Here is a 9,241-nt window from a genome sequence, read left to right on the forward strand (position 1 = left end):
GCAGCAGCTCCTCCTCCCAGACTGGGCGGGTCTCCAATCCTGAGTGCCTAGGGCCTTTTCTTGTGTCTACTCACTTCCCCACTTTTCCTCAAGCCAGGGCCTGCTCACCAGTGACGCTCACCACAATACTGGCTACACGCCAGGTCTGCTGCTCCCAGGAGCCCTATTTTCTTGAACAACTGGGCACACTCTCCCTGTTTGCCATTCCCTCAGACCCTAAATTTGTAGAGCTTGGGGCTGAGAACCCTTAGCATATTTTGCTTGCCCTCCAGTAGCCACACCCCCTGTAGCTGGTGCTAGAGACCTCAGTTGTCAGCACTGGTGGGAGCGGTAGCCGGGGGTTCTGCACCACGGTCCCGAGCCACTCCTGATTCCCTTGGGAGAGCTGGGAGGGGTCCTTATGGGAGAGCTGGGAGGGGCCTTTAAGGTTTCCCCGCTGGGTGGAGAGGGAAAGCTAGGGGGTTACACACCTGTCGCCGCCGGTTTCAATGAAGTTATCTCCTCCGCTGCATTCTGGTGACATCAGTTCTCTGCCATGGTGGTATCCCATGCAAATGGCGACACTTCGTTCCCTTTGCTGGGTGACCAATGCAATGGGTGGGTCCTGACTGGCTCTTCCAAGACCCGTCTCAATCCTGTGGCCACTGCCTATGAATGCTCGGTTGGTATTAACCTCCACAGGTTCAGAAGGGCCGACCAGTTGTTTCAGTGGGATCATTTAGTGCTGATTCACAGTGGTTTGTCTGCATGATGCAGGTGAACGGGAGCTTGAATTCTCCATTTTCTGTTCAACAAAATAATTGGCTTTTTCAAGCTTCTAGTTTATGGCAAATAGCTTTTGCTGATTTTCCTTGTCAGATAGAAAGTCATTAACCTTGTGATAAAATTATTCAATTTGTATCAATAACACCACTTATCTTTCCAAATATTGTATGTGCCCAGCCCATAGATGGAGCCCTATTGGTGTTCACTGATGGTTCAAGCTCAGGTAAAGCAGGTTTTTATAGCCATGTTCACACAGAGGTAATACAAACCTCATATACTTCTGCCCAAAGAGCAGAGCTACAAGCTCTCATTTGTGCCTTAAATTACTTTACAAATAAACCTATTAATATTTATTCTGATAGCTTATATGCAGTTGGGGTTACCAAAAATATTGAAACTTCAGTTATTGGGTATACCTCACCACAAGAGCTATTTAAGTTATTTTGAAATGCGAAATGCAAAAATACCCATGTTTCATAGGACACATACGAGCTCACACTTAATCTTCCAGGACCTTTAACTTCAGGTAATGACAAGATTGATAAACTAGTAGCTGTTTGTCAACAGATGTCTCCATTTGATTGTGCATAAGCTTCACATTCCTTTCATCATCAGAATGCTTCTAGCTTATGTAAAAAATTTAATATTACCAGAGAACAAGCTCATCAAATTGTAAGTCACTGCCCTAAGTTTGTTATTCACACTCCATCTCTGCCATCAGGGGTAAATCCCCATGGATTAAAACCAAATCAAATATGGCAAATGGATGTAACTCATATTCTTCAATTTGGTAAACAATATTATGTACATGTGATAGTTGATACACATTCCAGACTTATTTTTGCCACAGCACATACAAAAAAAATACTCAGCATGTAATTTCTCATTGCCTAGAAGCCTTTGCTGTATTAGATTTAATTTTACAGATAATACACCAGCTTATGTAAGCTCTTCTTTTCAACAATTTTGCCAAGAGTTTCAAATTGATCATAAAACAGGAATTCCTTATAACCACCAAAGCCAAGCCATTGTGGAATGAGCTCATTTATCTATTAAGCTGCAATTATAAAAATTAAAAGGGGGGAATAGTTTTATGGCTCCCCAAAATGGCCTCAACCATGCATTGTTTGTTTTAAATTTTTTAAATTGTGACACAGAAGGTCACACTGCAGCTGAGAGACCTATGTCTTCCACAACAACAGGCCCTTTAGGCAGAGTTTTGTGGAAAGATTTACAGACTGGTCAATGGAAAGTCCAAGATCCAGTGATTATGTAGGGCAGAGGTCATGCTTGTATATTTCCAGAATGTGCTTTCCATCCTATCTGGATGCCTGAATGCACAATCAGACATGAAAGAGATAGAATTGAGATTCAAGTGACTGAAAATCAACCCAGAAAAGCCTCCACTCAAAAGGAAGAGATATTGAAGAAGAATGAAAAGGAACCAACATGACCCAGCTGAAAAGCTGATCTCAAGGGAAGACATGAAGAAGCTGACAACACAAGCTTCATGAATAATTTGACTCCTAGAAAGAAATAAGATTCCATTGATGATGGTAGCTACAGTAATTGCCCTGCTGGGCTGTCAGGTAAAAGGGAGTTGAGCAGACACTTACTGGATGTATTTCCCAGATCCACCCCTGGTACACCCAGCTGTGTGGACTGGAGAATCTATTCCAGTGTTTACTAATGACTCACTCATGATGGGATGATTTACAGATACTCATATTACTCCCAATCATGTGACTAGATTTAATTATTCTGGCTACAGTGCCCAATTACCTTTGTGTTGGTCCCATGATAAACATGCTGGCTGTCTGAGAAAAGACAGTTGTTGGGAGACCTAGACTGACTAATCATACAATTTATGGAGACTTAAAACCGTATACTAGATCAGTGATCAAAATGGGACTTTCCCATAACAAACGAGTCATTTCTGCAAAACCTCCACAAATACCTCATTGTCCAAATAGTTCTACAATTGAGATTGGCACCTTTCCTAGATGGATATATTGTGTAAATACTTTTCCTGTACAATATAAGGTGTCTAAAGATAGTGGGTATATTTTAGACTGGTCTCCAAAAATTGATAAAAGACAATTACGAAAAAATTCTGCTATGACACCTGCAGGATTTGTTAGTAATGTTTTGACTTACAGTGAGGGTGGTATTCAAAAAGATGTTTGGCGCTTAATTGCTGCCTCAGAATTCTTACATTTTGCAGACAAGCCTTTACCAAAATTTGTTGGCAAGAGCTGTAAGGAGGGATCTTGCTATGACTTACAAGCCTGTGTCCAATCTCCTTACATTTTAATCATTGGAAAAGTAAAAGTTAAATGGATAGATAACAGATATGTTGTAACATGTAACAAATGTAACCTAACCAATTGTGTTACTAGATATAATAGAGGAAAAGGAGTGCTGATACTTCATCAGCCCTCTTTTGTTTTATTGCCTGCTAATATTTCAGAGCCATGGTACGCTGATGCTGGTTTTCAAGTCTTACAGCAAATTCATACCCAGCTAGCAAGACCTAGACATGCCATTGGAATTATAATTGTGGGAGTTTTGGCTTTGGTTTTCTTTCATTGCATCCACTGTCACAGCCTCGATAACTTTATCTCAAAATATTCAACATGCAAAATTTCTTAATAATTTAGCCCAAAATACTTCCAAGGCTCTGTGTAATCAAGTAAATATTGATGAAAGGATTGAGACTAAGTTAAACACCTTAGAGGTGACTGTTATAAATATAAGTAATGAACTTTTGGCTTTAAAGTTTAAGGAAAGGCTTAAATGCCATGCAAGTTATACATGTGTGTGTTACAGCTGCCAAGTACAATGCTTCTCTCTGGGATTGGGAGAAGGTTAAGAACCATTTGTTGGTTATTTGGCAAAACAATAATAATAGCTTGGATCTTTTGGAACTCCATCATCATATCCAAGATATTCAAAATAATAGAGCTGATTGTTCAGATCCTTCTTCTATGGCTAATCAAATATTGAAGGAATTAAATGGATTTAACCCTGGAAATATTCTTAAACACTCAGCCTGGTACATTATTGGATTGTTCTCTTTGCTGTTAATTCTTTTTTGTGTTGTAATTATAGGATGGCATGTCTTCAGAGCAAGAGTGCAGAGACTCAAGAGAGTAAATCATCGCCTGCTTTTTAAAAGAAAAAAGGGAGGAATATGTGGGAGGCCATCCTCGCACGTGATTTGAGTTACCTCCCTGGCTGGGTGAGGGGCGCTTAGACACAGCTGTGTTAGGGCTTTCCCCACCCTTCTCCAGGTCCGAGGGCTTGTCTGTGCAGAGGCGTGTCTGGTCACTGCCCCGAAGACCCAATCATCGCCCCTGACCTTGGGATGCTGCCCCCTTTAACCTTCATTGGATGGGATTTTCCACAGAAGTTTTTGTTCCCCAATAAAAGCCCACTCCCTGGTGTGTTCTCTCTCTCTCTCTCTCTCTCTCTCTCTCTCTCTCTCTCTCACTAGTCTCTTCTGTAAACCTTGCTACCACATTAGGTGGCTGGAGGCGGGACCTAGGAGAAGCCATCCTGGAGCTGGTTTTAAAGGTAATGAGAGCCTTGTCTCTTTAATTTAAAACTTCTTAGCAATCACTGATGAATTGAACCTTCTTTCATGAAGCCAGTGCTGGTCACGTGGCAGATGTCCTTACAAAGGACATTGAAGAACATATGGTTTTAGGAGTGAATGCTAACAAATTGCCAAACAAAATAAAATTCTGATGCTGTGTACACTATTCCAGAATTAAGGGGGAAAAAACCACAATACTCCTTGGTTCATTTAGAAAGGATGGTTTAACTTCAGTACTCACATTAGACACAGAAAATGCCAGAAACAAGACAAAACAGGACAAAACACATGAGTGAATGCCAGTTATAAACAGAGAAGTTAAAATCCCTACAGAAAATATTAGCAAATATAATCTCATGATACATCATGATCAAGTTGTGTTTAATACAGGAATGCAAAGACATTATACTTAGAAAATTTGTGAATGTCATTTACTCCATTTTTTCTGTACTAGGGACGGAACCTAGGGCCTCACACATGCAAGCATCAACCACTGAATTATATCCACAGCCCCCAGGCACAGCAACAAGTGCCCTACATGTGTTAATTTACTCCTTGTCATGACCCTATAAAGTCTTGTGGATCAGTTGTGTCAACAAAATTATCCAGGGCAGGGATAGGCACACTTTTCTGTAAAGGGTCAAATTATATTTTAGGTTTTTGATGTAACAGCTACAAACCTTTGTCTTTTAGAACACAAAAACTGCCAAATACAATTTGTAATAGAATAAATGTGTCTGTGTTCTAATACAACTTTATTTACAAAAGCAGGCATTGGGCTGAATTTGACCTGTGGCTGCAATTTGCCAACCACAGATATAAAATAGTTCATTTCTTGAGTTCTTCCCCAAATTCACAGAACATGTGCCTGAAGAAAATGGTTATTTTATTTTATTTGGCCACTGCTGAGGATCAAACATGAGTTACACATGATGATACTTAAAAACAGTTTATTTTATGTTGGCAAGGATGTGGGGGAAAAGATAACACTGATTAATGACTGTTGAGATTGCAAAATGGTACAACCACTTTGGAAAGCAGTACAGAGATACCTTAGAAAATTTGGAATGGAACCACTATTTGACTCAGCTATCCCACTCCTCAGTCTACACCCAAAACACTTAAAAGCAGCACCCTACAGTGATGCAGCCACCTCAATGTTTATAGCAGCTCAATTCACAATAGCTAAACTGTGGAGGCAGTCTAGATGCCCTCGATAGATGAATGGATAAAGAAACTGTGGTATATATACACAATGGAATACTACTCAGCCTTTAAAAGAATTAAATTATGGCATTTATGGGTAAATGAATGGAAATGGAGAATACCATACTAAGCGAAGTAAGACAATCCCCAAAAAACAAAGGCAAAATGATTTCTCTGATAAGTGGATGCTGATAATGGGCAGGGGACAAGGGAAGCAGGGAGGAACTTTGGATTGAGCAGAGGGGAGAAAGGGGAGGGAGGTGTGGAGGGGAGAGGATGGTAGAATGGTATGGACATTATTACCCCTATGTATGGGTATGATTGCATGAATGGTATAACTCTACATAACATACAACCAGAGAAATGAAAAGCTGTGCTCCATTTGTGTAAAAAAAAAATTAAGTTTATTTTAAAGCAGCTGACTTCATGAAGAGATAATAGTTTAAATATAAAGCAAAATGAAATATGTACTACAAAGTGTTCTGAGACATACAGGAGTATTTTGAAAGCTGACACTCTTAGGTATTTAAAATACTCACGCAGCAATTGGTTTATATGATTTTTTTATTATATGCTCTTTTCAATGGATGAAAGAATGAATCAAGGTTGAATTTTTTTAAAACTTAAGAAAACTTAGGTATCTGTCAGTATCCTTTAAATATTGCTTCAATCTGTTTGGTTAAAGGAGTACTTTATTTTAAAATTTTTAATTGGCACATTGTAATTACGTATATTAATGGGATTTGTTGTGACATATTCATACTTGCACATAACATAATTTGACCCATTTCCTTCCCAGTACCTCCCTTTCCCTTCCCCCCTCCCTTGCCCTCACCCCCTTCTTCAATTCTACTGGTCTCCCTTCTTGACATGAGCTCTAAGGAAATACTTTCTGAACACTCACTGGTGCTGCTCGAGACACAAGGTGGATGCCCAAGAGAGCAGGACACGAACTCTGCTCTTGGGTGGAGAGTGGACCACACACAAATAACTCCAGCACAAGGCAGAGAGAAACAACATCCAAAAGGGAATTAGAAAAACATCAATATTGAGACTTGATAATGGAAAAGTTCATTTCAGGATGAAAAGGATCAGGAAAATCTTGATTTAGGACATGGTGTTCTGAAAGCCCAGAGGAAAGGGAGAAAGAGAGCCAATCGATGCGTTAAAAGTGTTTGCCTAGAAACACGGGAGTAAAGATGACTCTGATTCACAGAGGCCTCTCTCACACTGAGACGGGTGCACAGGCAGTGAGGAATGGGGGAGTTGTTGGAAGGTCTGATCGGAGCAGTGGTGGAGTAGGGAGTGGAAGGTGGACCAAAGGGAAATCAGTTAGTGGCACTTCTCCTTTTTCTGGCAGCTCCCTTCTGCTCCAACCTTGTGTGGTTTTATGATTGTCAACCACAGCACTCTGAATCTAGTGACAGAGGAAAGCGTGCATCCATCTGCCAGGCGGAGTGTGCGATTCCACCAGCCAATGCACAATCTAGGGGTGGTCATGGGTTCCGACCTCACCAATGAGAACCTTTTCTTCCAGCTGTCTATGTGGACGGGGCCAGGAAAATCCCTTTGCTCTCTGATTATGTGGAAGCGATAACTACAAAAGGACATCATCCCTACTATGTGGAGAAGCCCAAGGGAATAAAGATGGGGGGGGCAGGGAAGATGGCAGGCTATTGTGGCCCCTCACAGAGACAGCGCCATCTGCTTTCTAGTTCTAGTTTTTGAGTAGAAGAACCAAAGGAATTCCTTTACAGATCTTATATCCTAAGAGATCTATGCATCCATATGGAGAAAACCCTCTATACTGACCTAATTCAAGCAGGTACCAATGGTGCCACAGGGATAGGATGAGACATATCAATGTTTTGTCACTCAGAAAGCTATGCAGAAAAATTATCAGCCAAGGAGGAGAGTTAAAGCCAAAGCAGGCATCAAGATCTAGAGGTCACGGAGATGGCTGGTGTACTCTCCACCACTCACTGACTAGAAACACGTATTGGACACTCAATCCGGTCAACCCAGTCTCTTCTTAAAAGCCTTCCCATCTGCCATGTTGGAGTCCCTCACCCTTCTGCCACTCCCTCCCAGTGAAAGGCTGCCTGTAATGCAGGGGACTGTGGGAGGTGGCTATTCTTCCCTGGAGGGCCACCAGCAGATCAAGGAGAGGAAGGGCCATTAGAGTGAGGTGACAAGTAGCAAATATGAAGCATGGCTCAGGGAGAAATTAGAAAAATAGCTTGAAATGTCCTTGAATTAACCTGTTAAAATTTTTATAGTGAGTCCAGTACATATAAATCTCTTTTTTAATTGTTTTGATTTTCCATATCATCTGTTTAGATAATGATATAAAAAATATTTTTGTTGGGGATGCAAATCAAGTCAAGATGGCACCTGGCAGTTTGCCAGGAGAAGTGGTTTGTTAGGCAACGCCACCGAGCCATTAAGATGGTGGGGATTACTTACTGGCTGATTGCTGTATCTGGATGATGCTAATTGAGTCAAGCTGTATGTAATCAGGTATATATACCCCTGCTGCTCCATAATAAAGCAGTTCCTGCTTCAACCTTCAAGTTGCTTGTCACCTCCTGGTTATTTTGCCCAGCCAGACTGCGGCATCTTTTTATTCAGGAAAATATTTTTATCATTAAAATCTAGAATATAAAGACCTTGTTTTACCCAAAGATGATTTCTTTCTTCTTTTTAGGACCTCCAATGTGTGTTTCCTCTCTGTTGAAGCATCTTTTTCTTCTAGAATTTTTTCTGGTTATACTTTGGAACAATTTTTGAAAATCTTAGAATCTAAATGAATTATTGTACTTTGATAAGAAATATCAATGAAAATATAGTGAAAGTTCTTAGATATTTCTGTAGACAGAATTATATTTGTTTATCATCTTATAAAAATTTGTATAATTACTTTGAAAATTAGAAATTACTTGAAAGTTGTATTCTCTTTTAAAAGCAAATTTATAGTAAAATACATTTATCTCAAATATCTATAACTAAAAGGCAGAGTATCAGATAAATATACATATAAAACATACAAATTATGGGTTTTCTGTTGAAGAAAAACAATTAAACAAATATATATATACTAAACAATTAGACGTATATGCTAATTATTTTATAGGTTAACAACTATAGGTTATTTAAATACCTAGAAAATATATATATTAAGAATAAAGGCATAATTTATAATTGTATTAACTTTATATAACCACGTGGTTCTTAAAATCTTTGGATCCATTTTAATTTATTTTTAATTAGGAGTGCACTCTTCTATGTGAAGTCACTTGATGCAACTGAAATAAGATATTTATGTATACATTTTTATTTCTTGTAATCATATAGTCAGGAATGAGAATAAGAATTTTTTGTTCATCACAGAAACATTGCCAGCTTTTGTTCCTATGGCGAGCAAATGCATCCCCATAACCTCCAAAATTAAAGGTAAAATATAAAGAAGTATGTCTAGTATCTCTCATCAATAGAACATTATTTAGTAACACAATTATAGAGAAAAGTCAGGTTATTTAACTCAAAACTAACTCAAATTTAGGGCTGCAACACAGAAACCTGTGGAATTAATATTTTGCCTGAAAAAGATATTTTTCGTTAGCATTTACAGGTTGGCATTCCTAAAAATGTACACTCTGAGCAGCTCAGGTA

At 39.3% G+C, this 9,241-nt stretch overlaps 1 protein-coding gene across 2 annotated transcripts in view; it reads right to left on the reverse strand.

Annotated features, from left to right (window-relative positions):
• LOC107156665 (SLAM family member 9-like) overlaps positions 1 to 9,241 on the reverse strand; it is a 44,099-nt gene that overhangs the window by 16,065 nt on the left and 18,793 nt on the right. The window lies entirely within an intron of this gene.

The sequence above is a fragment of the Marmota marmota genome, unplaced genomic scaffold (genome assembly GCF_001458135.2).
Source record: "Marmota marmota marmota unplaced genomic scaffold, marMar, whole genome shotgun sequence".
Taxonomy (NCBI): domain Eukaryota; kingdom Metazoa; phylum Chordata; class Mammalia; order Rodentia; family Sciuridae; genus Marmota; species Marmota marmota.